The sequence below is a fragment of the Epinephelus fuscoguttatus genome, linkage group LG5, assembly GCF_011397635.1.
Source record: "Epinephelus fuscoguttatus linkage group LG5, E.fuscoguttatus.final_Chr_v1".
NCBI lineage: Eukaryota > Metazoa > Chordata > Actinopteri > Perciformes > Serranidae > Epinephelus > Epinephelus fuscoguttatus.
Window position 1 is genome coordinate 2,888,706 of NC_064756.1, and position 13,273 is coordinate 2,901,978.

The 13,273-nt window shown below is 40.9% G+C and overlaps 1 pseudogene; it reads left to right on the forward strand.

Annotated features, from left to right (window-relative positions):
• Positions 1–3,266: 3,266 nt before the first annotated feature.
• On the forward strand, positions 3,267–12,989 carry LOC125888426 (P2Y purinoceptor 14-like; annotated as a pseudogene).
• The last annotated feature ends 284 nt before the right edge of the window (positions 12,990–13,273 follow it).

The window sequence follows — 13,273 nt, forward strand, 5'->3', positions numbered from 1 at the left end:
TTTTTTAATTTCCTTTTATTTATTCATTTTTATTTTGAATGTATTTTTGCTTGTTTCAATTTTTTTGTTAAATGTCGTGTTTATTTATTTTTATGTATTTATTTTAGGTTTTTGACATCCATCAACCTCTGGAGTGGACAATCCATTTTTCTGATCAGTGTGCGAGCTTTTTCTGCTTTCTTCATTGTATTTATTTTAAAATATAATACAGAAAAAAAGTTTTGGAAAATCAGTGGGTCATTCAAACTGTTTACATATATAATTAAAATAAATACAGAAGAATAGATAAGAATAGATAATCACTTCCCTATTTCATTTATTCTATTTTTATGTATTATTTAAACATATGTTTTTTTATTTCACTTTTTTTTTTACTTGTTTCAAATGTATTTTTAATCTAAGATGTCATTTTTAAATGTATTCATTTGAAGTAATTACACAGAAAAAATAAGTTATAATGAATATAAAATAAATATAAGTATTAACTGATCATGGTAATGAAATCTACCAGGGGTCCGTTTCACAAAGCAGGTTCAACAAACTCTGAGTCTAATCCTGAACTCTGAGTTGATCTACTCTGAGATAGGAAACTCTGAGTTTCCGGTTCCAGAACAGCTGATGTGAATCAGTTTAATCAACTCGGAGTAGTTTCACCTGGAGTTAAGCGCGTGCACCATGACTATAAAAAGCCAGCATCAATGGAGCCCCGATTCGACGAGTCACCATGGCAACAGGGAAGAGGAGGGCTGCGTTTTTCACCCCACTAGAATTAGAAATCTTAATGCGCTCATGCGGCGAGTTTACACATGTTTTCAAAAAGAAGTGCAACACCGCTGCAGCTGCAAAGAGAGGGAGACAGCGTGGGAGAATGCATAAGTTTAAATGTCATCCTTTGCAATCACAATAATATTACAGGGGAAAACTGCTTGAATGGTAGCCTATTAATTTATTTCATTTAGGTGCAATCCCGCGGGGGAGAAGCGCACTTGGCAGCAGTTTAGGATGAAATATAAAAACATTGTTCAAACAGGTAAGACCTCGGCATAATCTCATGGGGGTACCTGATTTTGATCATGTTTTACATTGTAAAGTAAATATTAAGTGGCTGTTTGACTGTGCAGTTGTTTTATCCCCAACATAATGCTGTTTTCACACACATAAATGTCTTCTCATCTATATCATGTTCTGTTAAATAATTAAGCCTGTTTAAACTAACACAGACTTCTACTCAGCCAGCAGAAAGAAGGCAGATGCCCGTAAAACGAGCACACTTTTCTGACGGCATTGATTTCATGGGATTCAAGGGTGTGATCAGTGTCAGATGTACAGGTACAGGTACTGTAGCTACTTGAACCAGTGATGAGTTTCCCTCATTTCAGGGTTAACAGACTCTGAGTTTTCACTAAACCTGCTTTGTGAAACGGACCCCAGGTGTAAAATCACACTAACAACATAATAACTTTCAAAATAAAACTCTCATAATGGAGGTGTAGTAACAAAGTGTGACCACATGAGGGCACACGATGACAACGCTATAATGACTATCCACTGCACCAGTGGATATGACTGTAATAACTCACTGTGACCACCAGGCAGCAGTGTGCAAACATGACTTAACACATGCTATTACTACAGTCATTGTGACTCCTGCTGAAGCCACCACAGACAGAACTACATCAGGACTTTATGACCTGACTGAACTTGTTCCTCCTCTCAGGTCAGCCGGGGAGAACCCCTCCACATTAACTTCCTCCATCAAACAATTAAGTTGTTCCTGAAACACTTTCCTCTTCAGCACAGAGACACCTCGTCCCGTTCTAATTCTCTTCTCTTTTTAACCTCTAATATTTACACAGAAAGATAAAGGCCGGTTTCTATGAAAAATAACAAAGCAAACATGAACGGGATGTGGTGTTCACTGACCTACTTATACACGTCTTTGTCATGTACACTGTGCACTGAGAAGCTGCAGTAAGAATAGAAATGAAGCATCTGAATTGTCTGCAACTAAAGACGCAATATTTTATCAATATTAGCGTTGTTTGATCTTGTGGTGGATGGGCATGCAGCCAGTCTGACTGTTCTGCTAGTTTGGACTTATTGATGTTTCCAGCGCCTTGTCTAGACTAAGCTGGGCTGAGTGTATCAGAAGATGGGTACACTGTGGTCATAAAGGGATGGACACGCTCAGCAACAATACTCAGGTAGGCTGTGGTGTTTAAACCATGCTCAGTTGGTGCTAAGAAAATCTCCCCCACACCATTACACCACCAGCAGCAGCAGCAGCAGCCTGAAGCGTTGATACAAGGCAGGATGGATCCATGCTTCCATCTGAATGTGGTTTTTCCAATCTTCTATTGTCCAGTTTTGGTGAGAAAACCCGTGTGAATTGTAGCCTCAGTTTCCTGTTGTTAGCTGACAGGAGTGGCACCTGGTGTGGTCTTCTGCTGCTGTAGCCCATCTGCTTCAAGGTTGGACAAGGTGTTGTTGCTTCAGAGATGCTCTTCTGCACACCTTGGTTGGAACCAGTGCTTATTTGACTTCCTGTTGCCTTTCTATCATCTTGAACCAGTCTGGCCATTCTCCTCTGACCTCTGGCATCAACAAGGCATTTTGGCTCACTGGATATTTTCTCTTTTTGGGACCATCCTCTGTAAACCCTAGAGATGGCTGTGCTGAACATCCCAGTAAATACTCAGAGCAGCCCGTCTGGCACCAACAACCATGCCACGTTCAGAGTCACTTCGATCACCAAATGGCTAACACTTCTCTATAATATTAGTTTCAAGCAGATATATAAAAAAAAGTGTTTAGTGTTGCATTAATGTACACTTTTCTCCAACAGTTATGGGTGTCTACAGGAGTAATAGTTGTTAACAAATGCATTAATAAACCCTTAGATCTGTTTATTACTATATTATAGTGTGTTATAAACATTAATTAAATGTTTATATCTTGACTTAAAGTGTTAAAGAGAAGGACTTAAAGTTAATTTTGATATCTGATGATTCTGGAAAAAAAATATTTTTTGCAGTAAAAAAAAAAATTCAATAATATTAAATTATCAAATTAAATCTAAACAAAGGACAGAGCAGACACATGGCTCTTAAATAATACGGACAGAATCAACTTTGAAAGTGTCTGTAATGGAGAACCTGACCTGTTTATCACAACTAGCTGTGTGTGTGTGTGTGTGTGTGTGAGAGAGAGAGAGAGAAAGTTTGACTTGCAAATGAACAGCCGTGTCACACAAAATTAAAACCACATCAGTCTTCCTCCGTCTCGCTGTCAAGGAGGTGCAATAGTTTTTCTCGTCAGAGACTCAGACTGACAGGTGAGTGCAGCAGGTAACTCTGCTCTGTGTACTTTTAATATCAGAAGAAAAAGTACTGACATTTTCTCAGCTTCATGTAGTTAAAGTATCAGCAGTAAAAGTAGAGAAATAATTTCAGCTTTGTGTAGTAATAATACCTGAAGTAAAAGTACTTGTGTTCCAAAGTACATGTAAGTATCAGCAGTAACAGTATGATGCATTCTCAGATTCGTGTTATTAATTATTAGTACAGAAGTAGTCTCAGCTTATTGTAGTTAAAGTATCAGCAGTCAGTGTGCAGAAGTATTTTGAGCTTTGTGAAGTTTAAGTATCTGCAGTATCATCAGTGTAGGTAAGGATTTATACATTTTAATGTACTTTTCTTTGCTGATGATGTCATGTTATTTATAACCTCATCATTGTGTTTCTCAGAATGCTTCACCTATGTTTAAATCGATTTTGTCATGATAATCAGATGAGCCAAAAGTGATTTATAAACTAGGTGCTTTTATGAAGAATGTCCTTCCTTTGTTTAAGTAACATTTGAAGTACGTCAGCCGCGCCATGTGCCATTGTTCTGTTATTGTATCTAATGTCTGAACTCCACACCGTGCAATATGATCGTGAGTCAAATGAATAAAATGAAAAATATTCATTAAGTAGAACTAAGTCAGGGAAAATAACAAGCTAAGGGAACTAGTTACTGCTTCAGAACTGCACTTAAAGATAAAAGTTACTGATTTAAGGATGTTTGAAAAGGACGTTTGTCTCGTTAGTAAATTCGGTTAACAGAAGGAGGAGGACTCAGACAAATGCACACACAAGGCAAACAGTGAAGAAGCTTACAGGTTGGCAGCATGAGGGAGTCCAAACAGTTAAATGAATCCATGAGGACGTGACAGGTGAGCAGGCCAGGAACAGGAACAGGTAACGAGGAACATAACAACACTGATGCTGTGGCGGGAAACAAGAGGAAATGAGCTGGTATAAAAACTCTGATGAGAGAAGGCGGAAACAGGTGGAGTCAGGTTACTGAGACAGATGGGATGTGCTGTGGTTCAGGACCTGACTCCTCTAACCAGACATGTCAAATTTAGATGTCTGAGGGGTTGTGGTGTATTTTAGCCCGTGCTCTGATCGTGAGATTTTCTCAGCTGCTGCTGTGGTGATCTGTCACTTCCCTTTCAGCTCTAATCAGTTCCTGCGTGCAGATGGACGATGCTGAAACACTTCAAAGATAATTTAGTTGGGTACCACTCTCGCAGAATATCCAGCAACATGAGTGACCCCAGAGGAGTGGGAGTGGCCCCGTTCTTCAACCAGTCCTCAGTGTCCAACCTGACGAACGGCAGCGCTTCGACTCAGTGCGATCAGGTCGACACCTCGGCCAACATTTTCTTCCTGCTGGTCTGCACGCTGGTGTTCCTGGTGAGTCTCTTTACTCTGTCTGAGGAAACTACATGATTTGTTTGCACAGTTTTTGTAAGAATGGACCCCGACTGTCAAATCAAATCCTGACTGTAAATGCAGTTCCTGTCTCCTCACTGCGAACTGGAAAACTTGAACAGAACAAACCCGATGAGCCTCAGCTGTTGTTGAAAATAACTTTATCAGACACACTAATATGAGATCACAGCTGTACGCATGGACACAGTCAAATCCTTAAAGCTTCTTTAAATTTCACTCTGCTTTATGTTGTTCTTGTATAATAGTAGGAGGCAGACAATGGCTGTGTTTCCATGAATGTATATTTATGTGCAGTTTGAAGTGCTGCTTTAGAAAAGCTTTGTGGAAACAGCAACATATAAATCATCTTAAATATGGCAAGAGTTTTTACACTTGCTTGACGTGGTTTCCGTCACAGGGGTATCCTCGACCTCTCAACACCGCATTACGTGGTAATGGCACGTAATATGTTGAAGTTACGGGGTGCAGGCACGTTTTGTTTTTAGGCTCCAAAACTACTTGGTTAGGTTTACCAAAAAGATTGTGGTTTTTCGTTAAAATAAATACGTTTGTTACAAACCAACCCCGTCTCACTCTGAAGTCGTGGAATACTGGCGCACGGTCATTGACTTGGATGTGTGGATGGGTCCAATTGTAACGATCTAGTACAAAACTGGGACTCAGTTGCAGAGTAAAAACACAAAACACCAAGAACAGTTTATCAAATCTAAATCTTTACTTGGGAGGTCAGGGGGCAGTCAGTGAAGACAGAAAAGTCCATTCAGGGAAATCACTCAAAAGGAATCAAACACAAGGAAAAGGTGGGAGAGTGTGAACAATCGAGAGCGACAATGACAATCTGGCAACTGAATATGGGAAACGCTCGCTGGACTTTAAATACACAAGGGCTGATCACTAACTACACACACAGGTGAGCGGAACAAGACACAGGTGAATCATATGAGGAAATTAACAAAGGCGGGAAAACTCAGGAAGTAAAAGAAACACTAAACACAATGAGAACATAGTTCAAAAATAAAACAGGAAGTGGACACAAACACATCAGCATAAACTAGACAGAACATCACACCAGCAACCACCGACTTTCACCCGGGAGGTTGGTTCACTTTCCGTAAGATTGTAAAGGCAAACCCTGTTCTTTTTCCTGGACCCAACCACGTGCGTTTGTTGTTGAAGGAAAAAAAGGTCAATTTACACATACGGGACATAAGTATGCCGTAAAGTGGCTTAAGTATGTCATGTCAAATTATGTAACTATGTAAAAGTTGTGAGTACGTCAAGTTAAAATAAGTCAGTGTTGAGTTTTAGTTTCACACGATAAATGAACAGTGGTCTCATGGGTGAAAGTCCAGTGTTTGTTTGACGCATCCACCAGCCTGACTTCCTTGCTACACCAACTTTCCTGCTCTTTATACTCCCTACAGGGTTGAAACATTAACCACCACCCATTGCGTGATGTCCTTAAACCAGAGAATTTGTATGTCACCATGACCAAGGACCCTACTTTCCATAGGCATTGTTTCCCTGGTGCCGGCATGTAATTTCAACACAATACATGCCACCACCACGACATGCAATACTGATAAGTTGTGGTCATTACACGGACTTCTGTGAGACCAGATTGGGGTTCTGCCTTTGTTAAAGAAGAGTTGATCGATCAGTGGGATAAGGAAATGATTTTGCTAATTAAATTCTGGCATAGTGAACATTTAACTCACAACTGATCAGTTGATTCTGCTGTCATCATCTTGTGTAATGTACAAATGTAATGTATCTGTGATTTGCAGAAGCATATAATATGTTTTTTATTCAGGTGAATGATCCATTTGAAAAGTTTCTTAAAATTCACCTTTAGTGAAAAGACAGCTAATGTGTAAGGCTGGTTTAACACAGTTCTATCATGGCAGCAGGAACATCATCAAGGTCTTTGTCTTTACCTCCGAACAGCCAGAGTTTCCTCACATTACCAAACCATGACATTCCTTCATGTCTAATGCATTTCTACCACACCCTGTCTCCCCTGCAGGTGGGTTTGCTTCTGAACGGCTTCACCCTGAAGGTTTACTTCTGTCGAGCTCAGCAGCAGGTGTCCAGCAGCGTGACCATCTACCTGAAGAACCTAGCAGCCGCCGACTTCCTCATCAGCCTCTGTTTGCCCCTCCGAATCACCAACTACACCAGCAGCTCCGTCTCCATACGTCGGATCTACTGCACCTTTGGTGCCTCCGCCTTCTACCTTAACATGTACGCCAGCATCCTGTTCATGGGTTACATCGCAGCTAACAGGTAGGACTGGGCTGGACTGCAACTCGGTGTTGAGGGAAGGTGGAGGAGCTTGTTATTAGCTGGTGTCAGGGTCTGTGAGATTTTCATTTCACATTGAATATAAAGGAAAAGCTCAGCATCTTACTGAGACTGGTATCACTCTCATGTCTGCGCACTCAAAGTGAAGCTGGAGCCAGTAGCTGGTTAGCTTAGCTTAGCATAAAGGCTAGAAGCAGCTAGCCTGGCTTTGTCCAGCTGAAACAAAATCGGCCTTGTGGTACCTCCTATGCCGGCCTTTCACCAAACAACTGAACAAGTGATTTCACTGTCAGACCAATTGCTGATTTCAGAATAAAAGCTTGAGAGTTTAACCTCAGTTGGTGCGCCTTCATGAGCTCATACCTGTGGTTTACGGTGGTCATAAAACTTGAGTCGGTCTTTCTCTCGTCTCGACAGTGTGACAAAATCAAACATGTTTAACATTATCTAAGTTTTTAGTCTTGGCTCATGATTACATGGAATATATACTCATTTTGATGCATTACCTTTCCTGCAAACAGTGCTTGACAAACATGGAGAGTAAATGTTGGAGGTGACTCTGAGGAGGCGCAAGAATGTGAACAAGTCTCTGTCTCTCCTCCCACTAAAATAACCCAGCTAACCAACGGAGGCGGGTAGTTAGTTAACGTGGCAAATCCAAAATGTAAAGTTTGTATGCAAGTACAATTATCTTTATGGATTATATTGATGTAGGATTGACAAGAATACTGTCGACATGTGACACCTTTTATCTTGTGTTTCTAGATTTATGTGTTTTTCGGAAACGTAAGAAATTGCAAATATGTAAAATTTAATTGTAGTCTTACAAATAGTGATCCTGCAAGATCCCCAGTCCTTGGAAAATCTTAAAGTGTTTGACTAAAAACTCACATTGTCATTAGATGTGAGCGGCTGTCACACTTCAGTCTTTCAAAAGTCATCTCAGAATCTTTAAGAGTTTGGGAGGCATTCGTCACTAACACCCCTGTGTGACAACGTAAATTGTGGTTTCAGTGTGAAAGTCTTCTGGTGGGTGTTTGACAGCACTTTAGTCAAAACCAAGTGCTGCAATAATTTCAGAGAAAACTAAATGGGGTTAGATGTTTCTCTGCATCATCTGATTTAATTGAGGTCAGGGTGCCACACTGAGGCAGCATTTGGATGTTTGGCTGGTTGGTTGACCACTTCCTGATTCCGTCACTGAACACTTTGAATCAAACAGTCCTCTGCACTTTCAGGAGTGATTCCATGATGTGTTTGCATACCAAGGAAAAAATGTTCTTATCTTCTATCCTTTTTTTTTGTTGCTCATTGAGGTTTCCTCCTTCCTCATATTGACTGTGAGAGCTCAGTGAGGGGAGAGTACCCTGTAACACTTCATCCAAATGGATCAAATGCGAGAGACAGAAATCCGTGAGATGCCTGTCAGATCACTCTCAGTAAAGTTAAGGCCTTTAGTTAATGTCAGCAGTAAGTAAAAATACCTCCGAGTGTCACCTTTGCATGAAGGTGTGAGACAAGATAAGATTAAAAGATGAAGTGAACTAGCAGACTGAATTCAACAGTTTTGAACTATGACTATAAATATGCGACCTCAACTGCTGCTCTGAACAGGTTTTCTTCTCATTATAAGGATGTGAGATTTATGCTTAAAAAGCATCAGGATGTGGTTTTCTAATACAGACAGACGTGCTGCAGTACTGAGAAGATGTTTTGACTGAGCAGCCTGTAGTTTTAGTTTGATCAAAGTTGAGTTGGAGGTAAAAATCTTGAAAGATCTTCTCCTTGTTTAACAAAAACGCTGCTGGAAACACAGTGATGGTTCACTAAAAAATGGTCATTTTTTGTGATGCAAATGTCACTGGGATTGCAGTGACAGATCAGTAAAAAACACCCATGTTTGGTGGCAGAAACGCTGCTGGACAGGCAGTGAGAGATCATTATTAGATGCCCACCTGAGGGGGAACAATTACTGCTGGAAATGAAGTGACAGTTCACTGAAAGGCATTGGGTTCAATGGCAAAAATGACACTGGAAACTGTGTCACTGGTTCACTAAAAAAAGCCCACATGTGGTGGCACAAATGCCACCGGAATTGCAGTGACTGATGAGTAAAAAACAAACACATTTGGTTGTAGAAACACTGCTGGAAATACAGTGACAGGTCATTAATAAAATGCCCACCCTCGAGGGCACAAGACAGGTGCGACAGGTTGCTGAAAAAAAACCCACATTTGATGACACAAATACATCTGGAACTGCAGTGACAGATCAGTAAAAACAGAAACACCCCTAGAAATACAGGGATGAGTTGTGGAAAAAAACCCCACCCACCTTCTGGGGCACAAATGCTGCTCGAGATGTAGTGACAGGTTGCTAAAAAAAAAAAAGCCAAATGCAAAAATGCCACTGGAAATGTGGTGACATTTCGCTAAAAGTTGCAGTGACAGATCAGTTTAACATGCCCACATTTGGTGGTGCAAACACTGTACAACGCTGGTTGCCTAAAAACACCCACTCTTGGTTCCCTCCTGAATGCCCCTTCTAACCTGGGCTAGAATCCCAACCCACCACATAGACGTGGTTTCCTGTTTACTTATTTTCCCTATGCCCCCTCTGACAGCCTGATTCCTTAACTGATGGCTGCCTGTCTGTAGATCACATCAGTCTGATTGCAGTAACTATTTCACAACATCTGGTTTCAGAGCTGTCCTTCCGACCACATCATAGATGTCATGTTGCATTAAAGCAGCTTCTAAACTCGACTACACGTCTATCAGCACATACGTAAACACACCTCTTCTATCAGCTGTTTTCTTGTTTCGTAAGATGCAGAAAACTCAGAACCATTTAGTGTTTCAGAGAGAGGAAACAAGGCTGTGTCTGCTTTTGTCCTCAGGTGTTGAGTAAACTTGACCTCATGTGTATTTGCATATCAACTGTATCATGAACTCAGTGTCCCATGTCAAAAAACAAATTCAGTACCACAGACTTAGCCGATGCAACAGTTTGTGCAAAACATTTAACATCAGTGCAGGAAGTGGTGTGGAGGACAGTGCGGTCTTTCTGCACATTTAAACACACCCTAATAAGCATGTGTAGATAGTGTAGAAGAAACAAGCAGCACTTGTGTGTGATGTCTAAAAAGGATGGGTATGCTAAGGCTGAATTCCAACAGTCCTGTGTTATTTGATAAATAGAGCCTCTTTTAATGCATTTTAACGTTTTGGGCACTAGACATAAAAAATATCAGTAATCATAATTGTGGGTTTTGCAGAATTGTATCTTGACCTTTTGTCTGGTGCAGCTCTGTCACAAGGAGAAACATCATAATCCTTTTTAAAGTGACGTAGTTTATGAGCTGACTTTGTCATCATGAGGGGGAGGGGACGGTGGATGGTTTGCGACCAAGGCGAGATGCCTGCCAAGACCGACAAACAACAAAACCGGTTGGTTTTTAGCAAGTCATTGCTTTTTTTCCAGCAGCTTTTTGGCCCCCAAACACGGGGGTTTTTAGGGACCTGTCACTGTTTGCCCCGCAGGATTTTAGCTCCTAAACGTGGGTGTTTTTAACACACCCGTCACTGTTTTTCCAGCAGCTTTTTAGGCAACAAACATGGGTGTTCTTTAGGGCCCTGTGGCTCTTTTCCCAGCAGTGTGTTAGCCCCCAAACTTGAGTGTTGACTAGCAACCCATGGCCCTTTTTTCCAGCGGCTTTTACCTCCTCAAACGTGTTTTTAGTTTTGTTGCAACTCGTGGCTCTTTCTAGCAGCTTTTTAGCCTCCAAACAGTGCTTTTTTTTAACAGCGGATTTTTGGGCAACAGACATCAGTGATTTTTAGTGACCCAAGGCTCTTTTTCATCTCCTTTTTAAAAATAAATTGTGCTTTCGAGCAGGTTGTTTGCCCCCATGTGTGGGCGATTTTTAGCAACCTGTTGCTCTTTTCCTGCAGCTTCTTAGGCCGCTAATGTCACTGTTTTTCCAGCAGCTTATAAGCCCTTTTTAACGACCTTTTGCTCTTTTTCCTGCAACGTTTCCTACAGACATGGGTGTTTTTTAGGGACCAGTGGCTTTTTTCAGTGTTTTTTTAGCCTTGAAATATGTTTTTTTAAGCAACTTGTGGCTGTTTCTAGCAGCTTTTTAGCCCCCAATCATAGGTGTTGCTAAGTTTGTAGAAATGTACGATGCCAACATTTTTCAAGCGATAAGGTCGTGTGTCGACAGTGTTGGCTATGACTCATCTACCTGCCTCTCCTCTCTCCAGGTATCTGAAGATCGTCCATCCTTTAGGAAATCACATCCTGCAGACGGTGCGAGCCGCTCACATCATCTCCACGCTGACCTGGGTTTTCCTTTTGGCCACCTCAAGCGCCTATGTCATCGTGTCACTCCTCACCAAGGAACCATTGTCCTCCGTCCCTGACATGGTGACCTGTGACGTCCTGCACAGCAAGCAGCTCAGCCTGTTCTACAAAATCATCCACACCTGCTCCGCCGCCATCTTCTTGCTCGTCCTCATCTCCCTGATCTTCTTCTACTATGGCACGTCCCGCAGGCTGTCGCTGGCCCAGCAGAGGCAGCCGGCATCCTCCAACTCCAAGAAACTCTCCAAATCACGCAGGAACATGTTGGTGCTGGTCAGCCTCTTCTGCCTTTGCTTCGTCCCGTACCACCTGGTGCGCCTTCCCTACGCCTTCCTGAGGCGTCAGTGCTCATTAAGCCAGGTGTTCTACTACCTGAAGGAGCTGACCATCATGTTGTCAATTCTCAACGTCTGCCTGGACCCACTTATCTATTTCATCTTCTGCAAAGCCTTCCGGGCGCATCTGAGCACGAGAAGGCTGTTCAGCATCACACAGGCTGCAACACAAGGTGCAAACACTGAAAGGAGGAGCAGCGACGGGTGGATGAGCCCCCTCAAAATCAACAGGAAGACGTCACTCACTGTGACAACGAAACAGCCCGGCGTGCTCTAGCTTAAAGACACAAACACTTGTGCCTTGTGTTGTTAAATAACCAACATTCACGTTACAACTGCAAATTCATACAAAGACCGACATCTGCTGGTTAAAGTGGAGACTTTAACTTCAATTCAATTCAATTTCAATTTCAATTTTATTTATAAAGCCCAATGTCACAAATTACAATTTGCCTCACAGGGCTTTACAGCATATGACATCCCTCTGTCCTTATGACCCTCGCAGCGGATAAGGAAAAACTCCCCCAAAAAAACCCTTTAACGGGGAAAAAAACCTTCAGGCTTCTAACAGACGTGTGGTCGGCTGATTTACTCGTGCACTTCAGCATGGCCGCTGTGGATTCTTTGGAAGGTTGGAAGACCTCAGAGAGAAGTGATATCAGTAAACTAAAGGACAAGAAACTGAGAACTTTCTAAACAACATTCATTAACTCTTAAATTCAGTAAAACAACACCAGCTTGTCTTCAACATGAGAAAAAATTCTGTTTGTAGCTGTATTTGCAGGGTGTTAAATTAGTGCTGTGTGTGGCTCTCTGTCTTCTCTGGTTGAAAGTTTCTCTAGTCTCTTTATTCTCTAACCACAGACAGCATCACTGGCTGGGTGTTGTCAGAAGTGTGCTCTGTTTCTTTAGAGGAAAACAACACATAATGAGGTCAAGCTACCCCTCATATTTTAATCTGAGGACTGCTTCTGCACTGCTTCTGCAAAATATCTGTTACACTGACTATGTTTACAATAGCATGCAAAAGTTTATGGTAGGTAGTTATTATCACGCTAATGTATGTTCAAGTGTCCATTTCCCCCGATAAGTTGGTTTTAATTCGTTATTTGATTCTATAAACAGTCTGACCATCTCCAGCTTTTATTTTGGTACTTCCGGTGACCGGCAGTGTGAATTTGCATATTAGCTAAATATTTAGTTTCACCCAGAACATTTAGATTTAACATTTAGATTTAGATTTAGATTTAATATTTAGATTTATATTTAGATTTAGCATTTAGATTTAATATTTAGATTTAGATTTAACATTTAGATTTATATTTAGATTTAATATTTAGATTTAACATTTATATTTATATTTATATTTATATTTAGCATTTAGATTTAACATTTAGATTTAGATTTAGATTTAATATTTAGATTTAGATTTAGCATTTAGATTTAGATTTAATATTTAGATTTAGATTTAACATTTAGATTTAGATTT